A 21,254-nucleotide genomic window follows, 5' to 3' on the forward strand; every position below is an offset into this window, starting at 1 on the left:
TGTTCCATCCCTAGCATGGAGGGCGCAGTCATGCTTATATACTTTCTACGTTTAAATCTGCTCCCATTAGCCTCTTTACACGTGGAGTTGCTCTCCCATCTATCAGAACAAATCCAGCAATCACCACCTAACCAAACCGGCAGACTACATTAGTGGGAGCTCGACAACCCGGCGGCATCACCTCGGTCTCACACAACCGTGCTGTATAACGAGTCCGAGTGCTCCACTCGTCGAGCTCCATAACGACCGTGCTCGGTTGCATTCCGGCATAACCGAGCTTAAGACAAGTCGAGTTGGTAAACCGAAGCCCTTCCTGTTGAGCTAAATGCGCGAACCGTGGAATCCCGAATGGCAAGGATCATCTCGGCCGAATAGCTCAAGTAACTCGGTCTAAACATGGTCCTGGGCCTCAACCGAGCAGAACCAGCTCCGGACAGGCCCAAGCTATCATGGCCCAAACGCGCTCGGCCCTCAATTTGCCCGGCCTTTACCATGGCTCATTCCAGCTCATAAATCTCCCTCTCAGTCTCCAAAAAATTTAATTCCCGCCTTAGGATTTTAGTTATCTTGTGCTAAAAATGACCATTTTTGGTGACTAAACTTATTTTTTAGTCACCAATTATAGACTTTTGGCTACTAAAATTTTTTTAGTCACCAAAATGCTTTACTTTTGGCTACTAAAACTTTTTTAGTCGGTAAAACCCATATAATCAGCAATCAAACTTATTTTTAGTCGCCAATTGTAGCCTTTTGGCTGCTAAATTTTTTTAGCCACCAAAAAGCTTTACTTTGGGTTACTAAAAATTTTTTAGTCACTAAAACCCATATAATCAGCGACCAAACTTAGTTTTAGTCGCCAATTGTAGACTTTTGGCTACTAAAATTGTTTAGTCGCCAAAAAGCTTTACTTTTGGCTACTAATGCTGTTTTGGTCGCTGAAAGCTATACTTTCAGCGACCAAATTTTTTTTGGTCAGGAAATTTAGTCGCCGAATGTGTTTTTTCCTGTAGTGTATATTGAGTTTAATTTATTTATTTTTAATCATTTACTTCATTTTAAAAATTTTAAAAATATATTGGCATTTTTTGTTTTTTCAAAAATGCCATTATAAGCTTGGAAAGTTTTTGGCTTAGTGACATTTCTCAAAATACTATAAAATATTTGTTTATGACACTTTTCACCTAAGTGCCATAAAAAGTAATTTGCACCTACTTAGTGTCCTGACATTTTTTAAAATTGCCATTGCTACTAAAGTTTAGTGGCATCTTTTGGTAAATGTCACGAACATCATTTTTTGTGTCATTATTTTATAAAATGCCATAAAATTAATGTGACATTTCTTTATTGAAATGCCACTAGAGCCTTATATGTTTGTAGTTCTGTGGCATTTTCTAAAATATTTAATGTCAATTTTTATTTTTGTGGCATTTTCTAAAAACAAGCCACTAGTGTAGTGTCACTAAAGTGTAAATTTGTTGTAGTGACATTTTTGTTATAGCGAAGTGACACTTTTTTTAATTGTAATGCCACTAAAGCCTTGTATGTTTGTGGCTCTATGACATTTTTCTAAAAAATACCACCAAATATTTTTTTTTGTGACATTTTTTAAGAACATGACACTAGTATGGTGTCACTAAAATATGATTTTGTTGTAGTGAGTTATTCTGACTAATTTTGAATCTGATGCTTAGTCTCACTTAACTCTAGTGATTTTATCTTAAAAAATCAATCACAAAAACTATTATTTACAAAAATAATAAGAGTAAGAGATAGAGAACCCTTTACAATTTGCTCAAACTCTCAACAAATTTTCTCATAGAAAATACAATTCAATGTAGCACAATTCAATATTTGAGAACAATTCAATATCACAAAATTTTCTTTTCTTCACTTTTTGTTTTTTTTTCAACCAAAACACTTCTATTTATACCTAAAAAATTCTTCTGGTTGAGAGAGAAGAGACGCTCCTCTTCAGGCTTGCATGTCATGTAAAGACAAAACCCACACTGCTCTTTTTGACTTGTCAGCTCGAGCACACAGAGAAAATACACCCCAGGCAACCGTTTGAAATTAATGACCAAAAGGTCACTTTCGATAAATAGTAATTTTAATATTTTCAAAATATTTGTCGTAAAATCAAATGGTACACAGTAATTTTTCTTGTAAAGTATTTGAATGCACAGTGACTTATCTATTAAAATATTTGAATGAATAGTAAAATCTCTTAAAATAATATTTATATCATATCTAAAAATATATACCTCACTTACAACTTTTGTAAATGTTGTAGAGAATTTGGATACACTCCAATAAAAATAATCTACCACCTCACGTGGGTATATCAAATTTGTCAAAAAAAAACAACTCCCCAATATTTGTCAAAAGATGAATAGTAACTAATTGGATTTTTCAAAACGTAAACAATAAATTTTACTATTTAAGCACATTAATTTATCCATAATTCAAAACGTGAATGATAAATTTTACTATTTAAAAACATTAATTTATCCATAATTTAAACATGCACAGTAAATTCTTTTTAAGTAATATATATAAGAAATACATCATAAAATATATATTTTAAAAGATAATATTTTACGTCAAAGAAATATAAAATATGTATATTAAAAAATTATAATTTATCTCATAATACTTTACACATCATCAAAATTAAATTATATGATTAATATATTTTTTATACTCGACAACTATTTTATGTATGAAATGGTATATATATTTTTAAAATACTATCGCAAACATTATTTTTCACATAAATAGGGGCAATGGCCTCCTATAGTTTTCTCCTAATTCCGTCCTTGCATCTATCATTCTACCTATTAATTTTTGGGTCTGATTCTTTATTTGGATCTAATATAGAGTTTGGGTTGTTTTGGGAAGTCAGTTGAAAACTGACTTTTTAATTTTTTTTTAATTTTTTTTAAAATATATAAAATAATAGAGAGATAATATGACTCAAAATACATTAAAATTTAATTTTTGACTTTTAACCAAGTTCCTTGTAAGTATGCAGACAAGATCTAAACCATTAATTTACAAAAAATGCTGTCATGACCTAGTTTGGTGGCAAGTGAAGATTTTAATAAAAAAATCAATACAAAAAATTAAGTCATTATTTTTATTTTTTTAATATTTTTTTTTGTAAAAAATTAAAAAACTATTTTAAAAAAATCACAATTCAATCCGAGCTCGAGCCAAGCTCACCCGATATTTAATGTAGATTATTGGTCTTCAATATATCAATAAGAATAATGCTTGGGACCCTTTTTTGGGGGTCACCCCCTCACCCCCTTTGTCACGTGGCGGGTGGTGATTGGAGGAGTAGGAAAAAAAAGAAAAAGAAAAAAAAAATATAACCAATGGGAGAAAGAGGGGGTCAAAGGGGGTGGAGAAAAAAGGGGAATGAATCATTGTTGTATCAATAAATAAGCAATTAAATAATTTAGTTGCATGTGCCCCAAAATTGAGCAATTAATATGGCATGTTGGGGTATTAACTACGATGCACGTTCACATTATTGAATGCTGTTTGGCGCAATTCTAGCTTGGCAAGACACACATACCCCCATTTGACGTATGCATTAGAAAAATAGCTACATTCATTGAGATCATGTGCTCACTACTTCTTAATAATATATATATTTTTTTTTTGATAAATTACCCTAACGGTCCTTATAATTTAAAATTTATGTAATTTTGATCCCTCACTTTTCAATTGTGACACATTTGATCTTGAATTTTGAATCTTGTTCCAAATAAGGACAATTGAAGACACCATTTGATTTTTCAAAGTCAAACCCTCAATTTGATAAAATATAACTAATTTGACAAAAATAAATGTCAAAAAAATATTTTAGAGTTTTTAAAAATTATTTCTACCCACTAAAGATAAAATTATGTAAAATTGATAAATCTTTTAGACATTTATTTATTTATTTATTTTACCAAATTAATTTTTATTATGTGTTTGGATGATAATCATGTAATGGATAGTTGTTTTTTTTTCATTAAATTAGTTTCTATTTTTTCAAAAGTCAAATATGGCGACAACTTTGATATTATTATTAAACTAATCAATTAAATCAAAAAAAAATCCAAAACTAAAAATATTTCATGTATTAAATGTATCGATTATATATTAAAAGTTTAATAACTACCCATTACATAATCATCATCTAAACATATAATAAAAATTAATTTGGTAAAATAAATAAATAAATAAATTTTTTTTAAAAATTTACATTTCAATTTTACATAATTTTATTTTTGGAGTGTAGAAATAATTTTAAAAATTTAAAAAATATTTTTTTGACATTTATTTTTGTCAAATTAGTTTATATTTTATCAAATTGATGATTTTACCCTTAAAATTAAGCAATGATATCTTTAATTGTCCTTATTTGGAACAAGATTCAAAATTCAGGGTCAAATTTGTCACAATTGAAAAACCAGGGACTAAAGTGACACAAATTCCAAACTATAGTGACTATTAGTGTAATTTGCTCTTTTTTTTTAAATTGACTTTATCATCAAGAACCTCCGACTTCACACATTCAAGAAAATGAAGTTTTAAGATTTTTTTTCGCAGATTTGCTGAATATTTTGTGCATAATCTACCATGATTTGGTCTTATTAGTTACCAATAATTATACCCTTTTAAGGTATATTTGTCTAGGGCTAAACAATCAACATTGAAGAGATATTTTGAAAAATGATATTTATTAACATTGAAGAGATATTTATTCTAAGTTTGATTTGTACAGATAAAATTTATTATGTTTAAAAATTAATGAGACCTAAAGATGTGGAAAGTTCCTATGAAACATTTTGGTGATATAAAAAAGGCTTTGGTTAGTTCAAACTAATTTGGCATCTTTTATTTAAGAATAGGTATGGTGACTAAATCTTGGACTTTTTGTGCATGATTAAAATGAGTATTTCTTAGGCAGTCAATAAATTGTCCATTTTTTTAAAATTGACGAATTGACTATTCTATTTAAAATATATATATATATATATATATATTTTATTTTTACTGAAATAAACATGAGAATGATTATTCTAACAGGATAACTACTTTAGGAAAAAGCTTCGGATCCCAGTGGGGGTATTGGATGTCGCGTGTGATTGGTTTAAAAAAAAATTATTATTTTTTTTTTTTTATGTTTTCCGCCAACCCCATGCTGCCACGTCACTGGGGGTGCGACCCCCACTGGAGGTCCGAGGCACGGCTCAACTACTTTATATCAACCTTTATTCCAATGAGCTTAACGGTAGAGAAACAATTTCTTAACTTAATTGGAAACTTGTTCCATGGGAATTTTGGGTTAAGCAATCGGTTTTAAATTACACAAGTGAAAAGAATTCATGGGTTCATTGGCACAATCTCAAAACAACATTACAAGAATAACTACTAGATAGACAGACTGTATTTTAATATGATGACTATATTTTTTTGACATCCTATGTACTAACACGGGAAATCCTATATATGCACTCTATCTGTAACAACCCTCACCTTACTCTTGTCATACCTGCATACATTCTTGCATGATCTTGCTTTGTTATGTTAATTTGAAGGTTTTGTCTTGCCTTGATTTGCTTAAAGTTGCTTGCATGATTTTGTTCTTTGCTTAGTGTGTGTGTGTGTGTGTGGCCGAGGTCGCCTTGAGCTTAGTTCGCCTTTGAACCCTTGTACTTAGAACTGTTTTGAGACCTTGGTCGACCCCCACCTTCACCTCGGGTATTTATTGCCGAGATGTTTTGCACTCAGTGAACCTTGTCTGCAGGCAGGTATGGCCTAGGCCGAGATGTGGCACGCCCCGGCCAAGGTGTGGCACAGCTTAGTCAAGTGTCGTCCTCCCTAGCCGATGTTTTGTTATCCTGTTGCCGGATCCTTGATTTGAGCCGATGTCATTTCTTGCCGATATATCTTGCCGAGCTTGCTGCATACGCTTTGTCAGAGACCTGTCTTATCTATCAATCACCTTTTTGAGCTGAACCAACCCGATAGCGCCACGTGTCTGAGCTGATTGTTAAGGCAGCCGGCAGACCTTGAAACAAATCATTTTTGGTCTCAATCTTTGTTTTTAGAGAGAGAAGCTCTAGAGAGGAGGAAGAGAAGTTCTTGAGTGAGAGTAAGTCTCCCAAGCTTGATCTTCGTGGTTTGAACCGTTGGATCCGAGTTTTGAGGTTAGAATCTTGATCTCCTTTGGTTGTTCTTGCTGATCATCTAGCTGCATTGCATGATCGAATTTGTGTTGCATGTCATGCACTGTTTTGAAGTTGGTTTTTGAAAGGAGAAAATGGTTTTCCATATGTTCTTGAAGAAAGTCTCGTTTTGATCGAAAGTTTGGAACGGAAATCATGTTTTTGTGTTTATTCTTGCATAACCTTCTTGTATGGGTACCCAGGTCCATGTTTTGAACTCATGGCATGAAATCTTAGATTTTTTTGTAACAAGTTATGATCTTGCATTCATCTTTCTCATGATCGTGTTCATCATGTTCTTCATGTTATTTCAAGGGGAACCCAGGTTTCCCCGACTTTGTTTTTGGTTAAGACCAGCAGGACCACACCTCGGCTAGGATGTGTGGGACCTCGGCAAGGACCTGGTTGATACCCAGTGTGTTTCCATGAGACAGGAGCAGTGTTTAAACTCCCAGCATGTTTTGCTTTGTTTTTGACTTGGATCTGGTGAGAATGCCGAGATCATCTGCATGCACATAAAGCTTGTTTTGAGAATGTGATTTGCCATGTGATTGTAGGTCCTTGATATTTGCTTTGAGCCTACACCCGTGGAAAACTATGTGAGTGGTATTATTGATAAAGCTATGTTATACTTGTTTTGATAAATCTTGCTTGCTTTGTTTTTGACAAAAGTGTTTTGTTAAGCATGAATGAATAGCTCTTGTTTTGATGTGTCAAGTATACTCCTTGTTTCGATGCCATCTTTGAAAAGGATACGGTCCTCTCTTGGAAAGTCCCTCGTGCTGGAGGACTCTAAACTTTCGCAGCACTAAGTATAAAAGGATACGGTCCTTGTAAAATCGGGCTACGGGCCTAAGTAACACAAGTCCCTTGTACTGGAGGACTCTAAACTTTTGCGGTACCAAGTGCATAAGTCCCTTGTGCTGGAGGACTATAAACTTTCGCAGTACCTTTGACTAAACGATTACGGATTGTACAGCCCTTGATACTTGATTGATGAATACGGTTCATCCCTTGCTTCGCCGATGTTGTAATATTTGAATGATGAATACGGTTCATCCCTTGTTTTTCCAATGTCAGTAGACATCTTTGGATACTTATAATATTTGATTGATGAATACGGTTCATCCCTCGTCTTGCTAAAGTTTGATGTGTTTCGTTTTGGAGGACCTCGGCTATATTCATGCAAAACCTTTATTATTAGTACCATTCACTGAGTGTTTGTACTCACCCCTCTATATATATGTAGGTGATGACCAGGACGGCGGCGACGCCTAGATCGTTTTGGATGCTTGTTTTGGATTTGTGCTTATGTCGGCTTTGCTTTTGTATTTACGTCGGCGATGCCCTTAATTGCATGTCGGCAAATCTTGAAAATCATGCTTCTTGACTTGTATTTTATTGTATTTTGTATATGTCGGCTCGAGAAGCCTTTTGATCAAGATGTAACATGTATTTTGCTTGGCTGTATTCAAAATTGTAAGATGAATGTCATTACATTTGACTATGCACAGCTCTTATGGACGACTTGTATTTTGATTTACTTCTTCCGCATTTGTGAGCCCCGTTCATTATTACTCTGATTGTATTAAGCTTTTTGAAAGTTGGCCTTCGGTAATTACGGATTACTGGCCATCACGGCACCAAACTACTAGGGGCGGTTTGGGGTCGTGACACTATCATAAAAATATATAATTTTATAAGAAAATTTTATAACATTAATTATAAAACATGTAATCTCATTACATATTGACGTAATAAAATGTCTAAAATTTTGTGATTGATGTTGCAAAAGTTTGTGATTTAATTACGATATTTTTTGTTACGCCAATTTCTGACGAGATTACGTATTTTGTAATTAATGTTATAAAATTTTATAATAAAATTATACATTTTGTAGTATGGTAAATAGCATTTCTCTTAACGCTATATTAGGAATGAACATGAGTGGTAAGTACTATTATCTCACTACAGTATTGACACATAAAATGATGATAAACAAAACATAACATATAAAAATTTTAGAGATCAAACTTTTTTCTTCCACAAAAGTGAAAATTTTTGTCACAAAAAATATTAGGAGGTCAATTCCTATCATCACGAAAGCTGTAATTAAAAGACCGTCCTGAAAAGTCAAAAAAAAAAAATTATTAACAATTTCGAAAAATATCACTAATAAATGTATTTTTAGGGGAAATAGTTTTGTACAAAAAATATTGACTTTAACTTCAGTGCAAAAAAGACCGTAACGAAAAAGCAAAACAAAAAAAAATTATTAACAATTTCAAAAAATGTTGCTAATAAATATATTTTTAGGGAAATAATTTTGTACCAAAAATATTTACTTTAACTTCAGTGCAAAAAGGATAATAATTCACCACTATATGTCCAATTTCATTACTTAAAATATAAGGATGACACTTTTAACAATTAAAAATTTTCGTTCCTAAAAGTGATTTCAATCCTAAAGCTTGAATTTTAATCAGAATATATTCACACCTTGAATAAGTTTTACTATCGCTTCATATTGTCTCTTGGAATTGACTTAGACAATAAGGTCTGTCAATATCTATTAGTGTTAGAAAACAACATCATGAATATTCCTTTATCATTGGTGGAGGGTGCCCTATTGCTATGTAATAATTTTTTCATATTTTTGCAGACTGACTTCCTTGGATGACTTTATTTGTGGAAGGGTATTACACTTCAATGCAAACTTTTAACCTCATCCATTGCGTATGGATTTTAAATTTGTACAATGATTTTATAGAGTAAAAATTAAAGAGAAGCAAAAAAATAAATATCAAATAAGTCATGTTTTTCACATGAATCTCATTGATTCCTCTTAACACTATGTTGAGAGGGTTAATTTATGTGTTGATAATAATACTCCAAAAAAATATCCTGAGTAAAAACGTAATGGAAAATTTTGCTTATATATATATATATTTTTTTCTTGTATTTTTTCTTCCTTTTTTTTTTTTTTTTCCCTCCAAGAATTTAAACATAATTTTAAGAGCGAAAATGGATCAACATGTAATAAGTCAAAACGTATGAAGGGCAAAGATGGCAATTCACCCAAGTTCAAAAGTGAAAAATCAGCAATTACTTAACTTTGACATAATTAAGATGAATGATTTTGTTTACCCCACAAATCTGTCTCATTTACACCATTTTTATAAATTAATTCTAGTTCTTCACAACTCTAATATACCAACTTTACATTCAACCCTAATCTCACTCATCTCTTTACACTTGCCACATTCTTCTCTCATCCTTTTCTTTCACTTTCTAGCAAGAGTGGTGGGATGACTAGTATGGAGCTAGGGTATGAAATGGTGCATAGGGAGTCGGGAAGGTTGGACAATTAGCAAGAGAAGGGGGTTTAGAGGGAAAGCAGATCTGGAGAGTAGGCTGGGTTTTAAGGGTAGAAGGGTTGGAGAGGCAAAACAAAGGAGTGTGTGGGAACCGTCGAGAAAGAGGTAAGGATATTGATGGGGTTGAAAAGAAAGAAGAGCTATGGCGAGTGGCCGGAAATAAGGAAAGGGGTTTCGAGGATAGTATGGAGAGATAACAAGAATATGAACTCATTTTTTTATTTCATTCAATCAACAATTACAGATATTTATACACTCAGAGTTACAACAGAAAGTTATAACAGATATAATAAACTAACTAACTAATCTAATAAACTAACTAACTATGTAACTGCAGCTAACTAACTGGAACAACTGGAGATGTATTTGTAACTGTAGGAGTAGTATGCTTATCAGTCCCCCTCAAGTTGATGGGGTAGGGAAGCACCAACAACTTGTCTTTAAGATAGTGAAATCGAGCTGAAGAATGGGGCTTGGTAAATATATCGGCTATTTGATCAGCTGTAGGAATATAGTAGAGGGCAAGTTGTTTAGACACAACACGCTTACGAATGAAATGACAATCAATTTCGATATGTTTGGAGCGAGAGTGGAAAACAGGGTTAGAAACAGTGGCTTGCTTCTTAGCAGATTAAGAAATAAGGTTAGGCCCAAGATAAACACAAAACCCTGAGGCAGACCTCCTATCCACACAGTCGCCAGCTTAGTTGGAGTCAGAATAGACATGAAGAACAAAGGGACCTGAGCTAAACTGCAGCCCTTGAGTAAGGATGCCTTTCACATATCGAAGAAGCCTTTTGAGGAAAGAGAAGTGTCCAACTGTAGGGGCATGCATATGTTAACAAGCCTGGTTGACAACCAATGTAATATCAGGTCTAGTGATGGTTAAATATTGAAGTGCACCAACTAGGCTTCTATAGAAAGAAGGCTGAGAATAAGAATGGTCATCTGTAGCAGAAAGAGCAGGTTTGAGAGCCATAGGAGTAGAGCATGGCTTGCAGTCAACCATGCCAGCTTTGAGCAACAAATCAGAGGCATACTTCTGCTGAGATAAAAAAATAACCCTAAGAATAAGCATGAACTGAGATATCCAAGAAATAAAAGATATCTCTTAATTCTTTCATAGAGAATGTTTGATGCATTTGATGAACAAGATCATGAAGAACAATAGAATCACTCCCAGTGAACAAGATATCATCCACATATATAAGGAGAATAGTGATAGAGGTAGCTATTTTTCTGACAAACAAAAAGGAATCAGCATGAATGAGAACAAATCCTTGAACGAGCAAGAATGAAGAAAATGTAGAACACCAAGCTCGGAGAGCTTGTTTCAAACCATAAAGTTCTTTCTTTAATTTGCAGACATGTGTAGGATGAGTAGGACCAATGAATCCTTGAGGCTAATCCATATAAACTTCTTTTTCCAAGTGGCCATGAAGGAATACATTAGAGATGTCCAATTGTTTAAGAGGCTAGTTATTCTGAAGGACCAAACAAAGCAAAATTCGAATTGTAGGTTGCTTAGCCGTTGGACTAAAGGTCTCTTGGTAATCTATGCCCTTTTGTTGAAGATAACCCTTAGCCACCAACCTGGCCTTGTAACGAGCAATAGAGCCATCAAAGTTTTTCTTAATGCGAAAAACCCATTTGCAACCAATAGAGAATTTAGAGGAAAGTAAAGCAACTAAATCCCAAGTACCCTATGTATGGGAGAGCCTGAAATTCCTCATTCATGGCCTGAACCCAAATGGGAGGTTTTAAAGCCTCTATAGCAGTTAAGGGCTCAGTTAGAGACAGATTAGTGAGAAATGGCTGAGAAGTAGTCTGAGAAAAGTGAGCTTGAGCTGCTTTAGATCTTGTAACCATAGGATAAAAATTCTGCAGAGAAGAATGAGAAATAGAAGGAGGAACTAAAGGCAAATTAATAGAAATGGAAGTAATAGGTATGGAAACTGCAGGAGCAGAGATAGCAGGTATGGAAACTGCAGGAGCAGAAATAGCAGGTATGAAAACTGCAGGAGCAGAGATAGCAGGTTCCAGACTAGAAGAAATGGGTATAGAAGCAGAAGTATGAGGACCAGAATGAGGCATAGAGGAAGGTATAGGAGCAACAAAAGTAGGAGTCAAGTGAGGATTAGGAGAAATAGGCTTAGAAGAAGCAGACTATGGCCAAAACAAAGAAGACAGATCAGAGGAAGAAGAAGAAGATGGTGTGTTAGAAACATGTGCAAAAAGGAAGCAAGACTTAATGAACAAAACATGCCTAGACAAATGAATTTTGCTTGTCAATGGATCTAAGCATCTATAACCTTTAGTAGTAGGATGGTAACCAATAAACACACAAGGAGTGGGTTGAGGTTGAAGTTTGTGAAAAGCATAGGGGCAAAGCCAGGAAAAACATTGACACCCAAACACCTTGAGGAAAGAATAATCTAGCACAGTGTGAAACAAAGTTCAAAAGAAGACTTATGACCAAGAGATAGGCTAAGCAGTCTATTAATAAAAAAAAATAGCAGTAGCAATAGCCTCAAACCAAAAAGAAACAGGCATAGAAGATTGAGATAATAGTGCAATGGCAGTCTCAATAATATGTTGATGTTTTCTTTCAGCTATGCCATTCTGCTCAGGAGTGTAAGGACAGCTAAATTGATGAATGACACCTTGTTGAGTCAAATAGGCATCCATTTGTTTGTTAACAAACTCAATACCATTATCAGTTCTTAAGATTTGAAGAGGAGTAGCAAACTGAGTTTTAGCATAAGCTTTAAAAGAAAGGAAAGTGGAAAAAAACTTCACTTTCGACATGCAAAGGGTAAATCCAAGTAAATCGAGTAAAGTCATCTACAAACAAGAGATAGCATTTGAATCCATAAATAGAAGCATGAAAGGGGCCCCATACATCACTATGAACAAGAGAAAAGGGCCTATTAACAATATTAGTAGAAAGTTTAAAAGGTAGTCTATGGATCTTAGCAACATTACAAGGAGTACATGAAAATTAGCACTATTATTTTTTTATTACAACAGGTAACTATTTGACAATATGTTGCATTTTCAAAGAAGAATGATGGCCAAGTCTTTGATTCCAAGTGGACATAGAGACTTAAGAAGGAGAGTGAGCAATGCAGGCTTGAGGATGATGAGAGGAAGAAGAGAATGCAAACTGGTAAAGTCCATGATGATTAGAGCCTTTATGCAGAACCTGGTTCGAAATTTTGTCCTGAATGACAAAAGAGTTAGCATCAAATGTAACTGAACAATTATTGTCCTTGGTAAGCTTATGAACAGATAAAAGATTGGAAGAAATGTGAGGAACATGAAGCATATCATTGAGATGAAGAGAGCACTGAGATGTAAGCAAGAGACCCTTACCAATGTGATGAATAGGTAGGGTCTGACCATTACCTACTGTAACCTGATCTGTGCCTTGAGAAGGCTGGTAGGCCTAAAGGTTGCTTAAGTTATTGGTGATATGATTTGTAGTAGCCGAATCAACATACCAAGGAGGAGTGGTAGGAATGGAAGAAGAAGTAGGAGGTGTCAGTGCAGCATATGCTCGAACATATGGAGCAGAATTCGGAGAAGAGGTTGTGTGATGGTAAGATTGATAATTTGGATCCATTTTGTACCAACAGTCAAGGGACTATGACCAAGAACACCACAGATCTAACAACCTGAACAAGTAGAAGAGAAATTTCCAGATCTGCCTCTACCTCTATCATTACGATATGATCGACTACTACCATGATATCTACCACATCGAGAACCATGAAACTGATGTCGATCTCGATTGGATACAGAGTGACCTCTATGTGGAGAAAAATGTGATGATGAAGGACCAAACTCAGATGTCTTGGTTGCAGTATAGGCAGCAATTGTATCAATTCCAAGAGCTTGTTTGACCTTGTTTTCCATATGTATAGCTTCGGAACACAACAGAGTAGACAAATCTGTCATTGTAATGGCTTCAACTCTAGCACAAATGGTGGTTTTGAATGCATCATATTCCTCAAGTAGACCATTCAAAGTAAGAAGAACCAAATTTTCATCATCAACAATCGAAGATATAAGACTTAATTGATCTGAGATTTCTCTTATCTGTTGAAGATACTCCTCCATTGTAAATCCTCTCTATGTAAGGCTCTGAAGTTTGTATTTGAGTTGATGAATGTGTGATCAAGAAAGAGAAGTGAATCTCTTCTCAATTGCAGTCCAAACCTGAGAACAATAGTGAAGGTGAAGAACAAAAGAGAATACAGAAGCAGAAAGTGTTGTAGTAATGCAACTGAGGAGATGGGCATCGATAATCTGTCATTTCTCAAATTCAAGATTTGGAATGGTTTTTGTAATACCCCTGTTCCGTAGTATGCCAATTGGTCCTTAAATTGAGTATGATTACGTGTTTACTATGAATTTATGTGCCATTATGTGAATATATGTGATTTTGAAATTTTATCTGTTCACCGTAGGAATATCTGTTTGAATAATCAGCTTTGAAAATATAATTGAGGGCCTTATCGGCCACAGAACCCGAAATTGATTACGCCATTGTGATTGGCATAATTTTTAGAGCCTACGGTGAAATTTAATCAAAAAATTGATTCGGGCCAGATTAAATTGAATTATTTAATGGCATTGTGCTCAAATTGTTTAATATCTTAAATGTGGCTAGTGGGGCTTCTTGTATTTGAGCACTACACTCCTCATTCTCTCATATACCTTCATTTTTGGCTGAACAAACTCTAAGAAAGGGAGGAGGTCGGCTGTTAGAGAGAGAGTGAGGGAGAAAGTTGTGTAATTTTTGGCCCAAGGTTATGAATTTGAAGTCCAACTCAAGAACTGACCATAGATTGAGCTTCTAGGTAAGTGATTGTTTATGAATTCATAAGTTCGAACTTGTGATTTTGTGAATTAAAGGTTAATTGGTGATCAAGAACAAGAGTTGTACTCTACTTGATGAATTTGAAGTTAAAATGCACATGCATGTATAGGATCACCATGTTTTTGCATAATCAAGCATGTATTGGGATGAATATGGAAATATGAGTGTTAAATCCTACATGCAAGCATGTTTTTGTTGTGTTCCAGGAGAATGAACACCATTTGCATTGATGGAGTTAAGAATTGACATGCATGCACAAATTGAGAAGATATAAGCTTGAATGCATGAATTTGTTATGTTAATGATTGAGTTTGACACATTTTGGGACATGCATGTAGATAAATTATGAAATTGAGCTTCAATATGTTGTAATCCTATGTTTGTACCATGATAGTATATAATTTTGTGAAGTTTGGACCGAAATCATGCATTTAGAGCCTTTGAATGTCAAGATGAAGCTCAAGAACTCAATCTGGAAAACCCAGATTTTCGATGTCCGCTCGAGCGGGTGAAGTTACGCTCGAGCGAAGAAATCGAGCTCCCAGCATTTCCTGCAGACATGGTTTCCGCTCGAGCGGGAAAGTTAACGCTCGAGCGTGGGAGCTATTTTGACGGGCCTTCCGCTCGAGCGACCTATTTAACGCTCGAGCGTAATTTTCAGGCAACCAGTACTTTTGCAGGCCAATAGTGTCCGCTCGAGCGGGGAAGTCTACGCTCGAGCGGGGACCCTGTTTCCTGAAATTTTGTTCATGCGTTCTGTGTTTCGTTTTCCATTCTCTTTCACTTATAAGCACTCTTAGGCATATGTTAAGCATTGTAAATGAGTTGATAAGATAAGAATAAAGCCTAAAGAGGAATATGTGAATTAAGGAACGGATTGAACTGTTAATGACCCTTTTGTGTTCATGAAACGTGTAGGGTCAAGCTCCAGGGCAAATCAACAAGCCGATCACTGTGAGTAATATCAACATTCGAAAGCTCATCAATGTCTAACTGTTTATTCCCTTATAAACCTTATGAGTTGTTAATTGGGATTGTGGCTAAAAGCCGTTTGATGTGAATGAATAGGCTAAAAGCCGTTTTGATATGAATGAATAGGCGAAAAGCCGTTTTGATATGAATGAATAGGCTAAAAGCCGTTTTGATATGAATGAATAGGCTCAAAGCCGCTTTGATATGAATGAATAGGCTAAAAGCCGTTTTGATGTAAATGAATGGACCAAAGGTCGTTTTGATAAGGATGAATGGACCAAAGGTCGTTTTGATGTAAATGAATGGACCAAAGATCGTTTTGATAAGAATGAATGGACCAAAGGTCATTTTGATATAAATGAATGGACCAAAGGTCGTTTTAACATGAATGAGTGGGCCGAAGGCCGTTTTGACATGAAAGAGTGGGCCAAAGGCCGTTTTGACATGAATGAATGGGCCGAAGGCCGTTTCAATATAAGTGAATGGGCCGAAGGCCGTTTTGCCATGAATGGAAACCCGAATGGGCCAAAGGCCAGAATGTTTAGAGTTACTTAATTTGCATTTCGTATAGTCATATATCTTTGTTAAATAGAAGTATAAATTGGGCCCAAGGCCGTTTGGAGCATGTTGTTCTACAAATTGTTATGTAACTGTCATGTTTGATATTATTCACTGGGCTATCGCTCACGCTCATTCATGTGTTTGTAGGTGAGCCAAGGGAAGTCCAAACCCAGCCCCAGTGAAGTCTGCTAGGAAAATCCGAGTTTTGAGGAAGTCAGCCTTGTGTCTCACTCTTGAGACCTACCTTGCCTTTTTGCTATGTACTTATGTTTTGTCTTGTTGGCAAGGGCCTAGTGTATATCTGTAAATAGTCTGTTATAGGATGGCTCGTTTTGAATGATCCTGTCTGTAATGAATTTTGTGAAACTGTACCTTTGATGTGGGTTATTAACGTATCTGAATATGGTTTGTTTGATGTGCATATAAGCACGGCTCTATGGACAAAGTTTTTAATTATTGCTTCCGTTTGGCCCCTTTACTCTGACAAATCATCATGTTTTGTTTTGAGGCCGTAGGTGATCTCAGGATTACTGGCCGGTTATGTCCTTAACCCATAGGGGCGGGTTCGGGTCATGACAGTTTTACTAGATGAATCAAGAACATCTGGAAATGGACATGGAATAGATCCAGTCACAAAACTAAGAAAATTAGTTGCTCGAAGAACATTTTGCGTCTGGTTTTTCCAGATGAGTATAATCAAGCTTCACTGTAACCAATGTACTGAAGTTTGAGATTAAGAGAGTAAGACTTGGTGGTAAAGACAGTGATGAAGATGATGAAGATGAATCTGCCATTGTTTTCTTGTGTTTGCTCGTGAGAGCTTAAAGGGCTCTGATACCATAACAAGAATATGAACTCATCTTTCTTATTTCATTCAATCAACAATTACAGATATTTATACACTCAGAGTTACAACAGATATAACAAACTAACTAACTAATCTAACTAACTAACTAACTATGTAACTTCAGCTAACTAACTGGAACAACTGGAGATGTATTTGTAACTGTAGGCGTAGTATGCTTATCAAGAGACAACAACGGTAACAGAAAAAGGGCAAAGATAGATGGAGCATGGGCCATGAGGGACACATGCCCCTTCTCAGATAATTTATGTTTTAGTATAAGTTTATAAATAATTTTTCAATTTGCCCTTTTTAAATTTAAATATATATATATATATTATTATTCTTTTCTTTATTTTAGATGTTTTCTATAATTTGCATTATTCAAATGTTTATTATGAAATCGCCTCTATGATGTTATAAAGTCTACTTTTAAATGTTTATTTTATATTTTTTTTCATAATGCTTGCTAATTTGTTTTTATTGGTATTTTTTTTTCCTTTTCTAACAAATACATCTACAAATATGTAGAATGATTACTTGTTATTGTTGCACAAATTTCGTGATTAAACAAAACAAATAAATTCATATTTGATAAATTAAATTATAGAACATCAAATAAATTCATATTTGATAAATTACATTATAGAACATGAAACAAAAATACATATCACATAATATATTAAAAGAGGAGGAATCAAATCGTAACATGTGTGGTACCACAGTTTTCTTAAAACAGATTAACCACCTCACTGTGAGTGCTAAAGGTACGTCAACTTCTGTCTTCCAAAATACGACGATGTAGATTGGCCAACGCAGAAGCACCTTCTGTTAGCTTTGTTGACAACCTGATTGTATAATTTTGGAAGGTAAAATATGTGTTGATGACCAAAGGGGTTAGTCTCTATTTATACACCATGAGGGGGAGAGGAAGAGCCTCCAGCCCTGAAGGCTAGCAACCAATGCCCATTACTTTTGCAAAACTGCTGTAGTAATGCACACAATTGATAGGGATTCAATGTGTTATATACATTTCTAAACAGACTTAGTCCAAAAAGATTAGGTTCATGGACCACCAAGCCTCAAGATCCACAGACCCGGACTTGGACCTGGTGGGCGGGCGGTGCGCGCGCATGTGACAATTTTTGCATAACCAACTTGTACCATAGTCTTGGCCAAGCCCATACTTGAATCATCTATAACTCCCTTCTTTAGGAAAATTTGGATGCCCCAAAAAGCTCATGCTCTTATCAAAATCTTGAGGTTAAAATATCCATCAAAGTTTTCCTCTACAATCAATGTGAGATTGATAGTTATACACAATTCCCAATACCTCATTCATAAGGCTATCTTTATGAGACAATTTCTCATTCAATTCTTAATGGTTTTTGGTCATTCTTTTTGTGGTGTAAAGATCTTGTTACAAAAAATCTAAACCCATTTAATCCCACATCAACCAATAGTTGGGACCTACTTTAATTTCACATTAAAGTCACTATAAAATTATTTTTTCCAATAGTTGTTTGATAAAATCTCTCAATAAAATACTTTATTTTCTTTGGAGACAATTATTATAGTCTAAGTAGGTGTTTGGGATCTACTACAAAAGCTAAAAAGTCAAGGGATTTTTATTGATAAATCTCATTTAGAAGTGTTCTAACCCAAGAAGTTCATGAAGGAATTTTTTAACCCACTTAGTCCCATGTATTTATGCTTTTATTCTATAAAGTCTTTTTTCTTGATTTACATTATTTTCTTAGACTCTTATGTCTTTATATTTAATATTGATATTTAATGTTATTAGAAGAAGATAGAAGGAAAAGGACCAAGGCATAACATTGATGTTATTATTTTATATTATTATATAATGTGAATATATTTTTAATTGACAACATATTAAAAATAATATGAACATTCTCTCTCATCTGATGTGAATATATTTTTAATTGACAACACATTAAAAATAATGTGGACATTCTCTCTCATTTGATGTGAAAGTTCACAACACCTTTCCGAAAAATTATCTTTCATCTAATGTAGTGATGTGAAAGTTCACAACATGTGAATCTTCTTATTTTTAATTGACAACACATTAAAAATAACGTTCATTATATTTTTTTATTGACAACACATTCTTATTCACAATATGTAGTGATGTGGACGTTCACAACATGTGAACGTTCTCTATCATCTAATGTAGTGATGTGAACATTCACATTCGTATGTTTTAGTATGAATATTCATATCATGTAATTGACAATATAATGACAAAAATTCATTTCAAATTAATGTGAATATAATGATGTGAATATTCATTTCAATTACATGATATGAATATTCACATCATGTAATTGACAACACAATGACAAAAATTCATTTCAAATTAATATGAATATAATGAAAACATCTTAATGTATGGAACTACCAAAATATAATTACAATCTACATTAAATATCAACATTAATAGGGGCATGTGAGATTAAAAGTGTTTTGGTCTTCTTACCTCAAATAGGACCTAATGGAATAGTCAAAAAAAATATGAGTTTGATGAAATAAAACTTTTAGAAAGAGAATTTATCAAAAAAACTCTCAAAAGTCAAAAAGTTATTAAAAAAGTCAAAAAGTCCATACTATGTGAGGGAAGCTTGTAAGAGAAGCCAAGAGGACAAAATTATTATTTTGCCATTTGAATTCAAAAAGTTGAAAGTCAAAAAGTCAACAAGGGTAGAATGGTCTTTTTATTTTACTACAATATTTTATTACACATTTTTATAAAATGTTAAAAAATTATCCCAAATATACATCTTTTTGTCTTCTATTTTTTAATTAAAAAGTCAAAAAGTACACTTATATAGCACATTCCAAACAATCCTTAAGTCAATGTTATGGTGAGAAATGAAGGTTAAGTTTGTTATGGTCGAAGCATGGCGGGGTCGGAATACTATTGTAGATATAACTTTTATTTTACTATTGTTTTCTCTAAGCCAAATTCTAACTCAGCTACTGAAAAATGTTGGGGATAGCGATGAAAGGGACATGGCGTCAAATACGTAACAGAGGTTATGAAAGGAGATGGGTGTTAATGAAATAAGAGCATATTTGTTTGGACGGATTGGAAAATGGACGATTGTAATCTGTCGGATTGTTAGTTTGGGATACATTATCCTTAAATTATTTGGTTGGAGTAGATTTGTATCCTATGTTTGTTTAGTCATGGGATTAGAGGTCTGGATTGGACTATTCTATTGAATCTCATGTTTGTTTGAGATATTATAGAGAATGATAAATACTCAAAAGACTATTTTGCCCTTTTGAATTATTTACTAATAATAAAAATATTAAATGTGAATTATAAATTTTATTTAATTTTTTCACTAGAACTTTTAAAAAATTAAATAAATAGAATATTAATAAATATTACATAAATTTATTTTAATTTGTAATTGAGATTTTTAAATTTTATGACTACTAATGTGTTTGGTAACGTTTACGGTTTCAGTTTATATTTACAAAAATTTTATAAACTGGTTTTTGTTTATTTTTAGAAAAACATAAACTACAAACGCGTTTGGTAATTGAAAAAATATTTAAAAAAATTTAAAAATATAAAAAAGAATGAGAAATGACAAGTGGTGGCGGAAGACGGTGGTAGAAAGTGGTGATGGTGGGTGGGTGGGTGGGTGACTGTGGCGGGTGGTAGCGAGTGGGTGGTGGTGGTGGTAGTGGTGGCGGGTGGTGGGTAGTGGTGGTAGGTGGGTGGCGGTAGGTGGGTGGCGGATGGCAGGTGATGGTGGTGGGTGGGTGGGTGACGGTGGCGGGTGGTGGATGGTAGCGAGTGGGTGGTGGTGGTGGTGGTGGTGGTGGCGGGTGGTGGATGGTAGTGGCAGGTGGGTGGCGGATGGCGGGTGGTGGCCGGCGGGTGGTGGGTGGGTGGGTGACGGTGGCAGGTGGTGGGTAGTGGTGGTGGTGGTGGTAGTGGTGGCGGGTGTGGGTGGTGGTGACAAGTGGGTGGCGGATGACGGGTAGGTGACGGGTGGTGGTGGTGGTGGGTGGGTGGGTGACGGTGGCGGGTGGTAGATGGTAGCGAGTGGGTGGTGATGGTGGTGGTGGGTGGTGGTGGTAGGTGGGTGGGTGGTGGGTAATGGTGGTGGCGGCGACAGTGGTGGTGGTGGTGGCGTATGGGTGGTAGGTGGCTAGTGGCGGTGGGTTGCAGGTGATGGTAAGTAGGTGGCGGGTGGTGAGTGGTGGCGGCAAGTAGGCGGTGGGTGGTGGTGGTGGCGGGTGGATGGCAGGTGGGTGGTGGTGGTGGTGGTGGTGGTGGTGGCGGCGAATGGGTGGCAGATGGCTGGTGGCGAGTGGGTGGGTGGTGGTGGCAAGTGGGTGGTGAG

This window comes from Camellia sinensis, chromosome 9 (genome assembly GCF_055761805.1).
Source record: "Camellia sinensis isolate YWXY chromosome 9, ASM5576180v1, whole genome shotgun sequence".
Taxonomy (NCBI): Eukaryota; Viridiplantae; Streptophyta; class Magnoliopsida; order Ericales; family Theaceae; genus Camellia; species Camellia sinensis.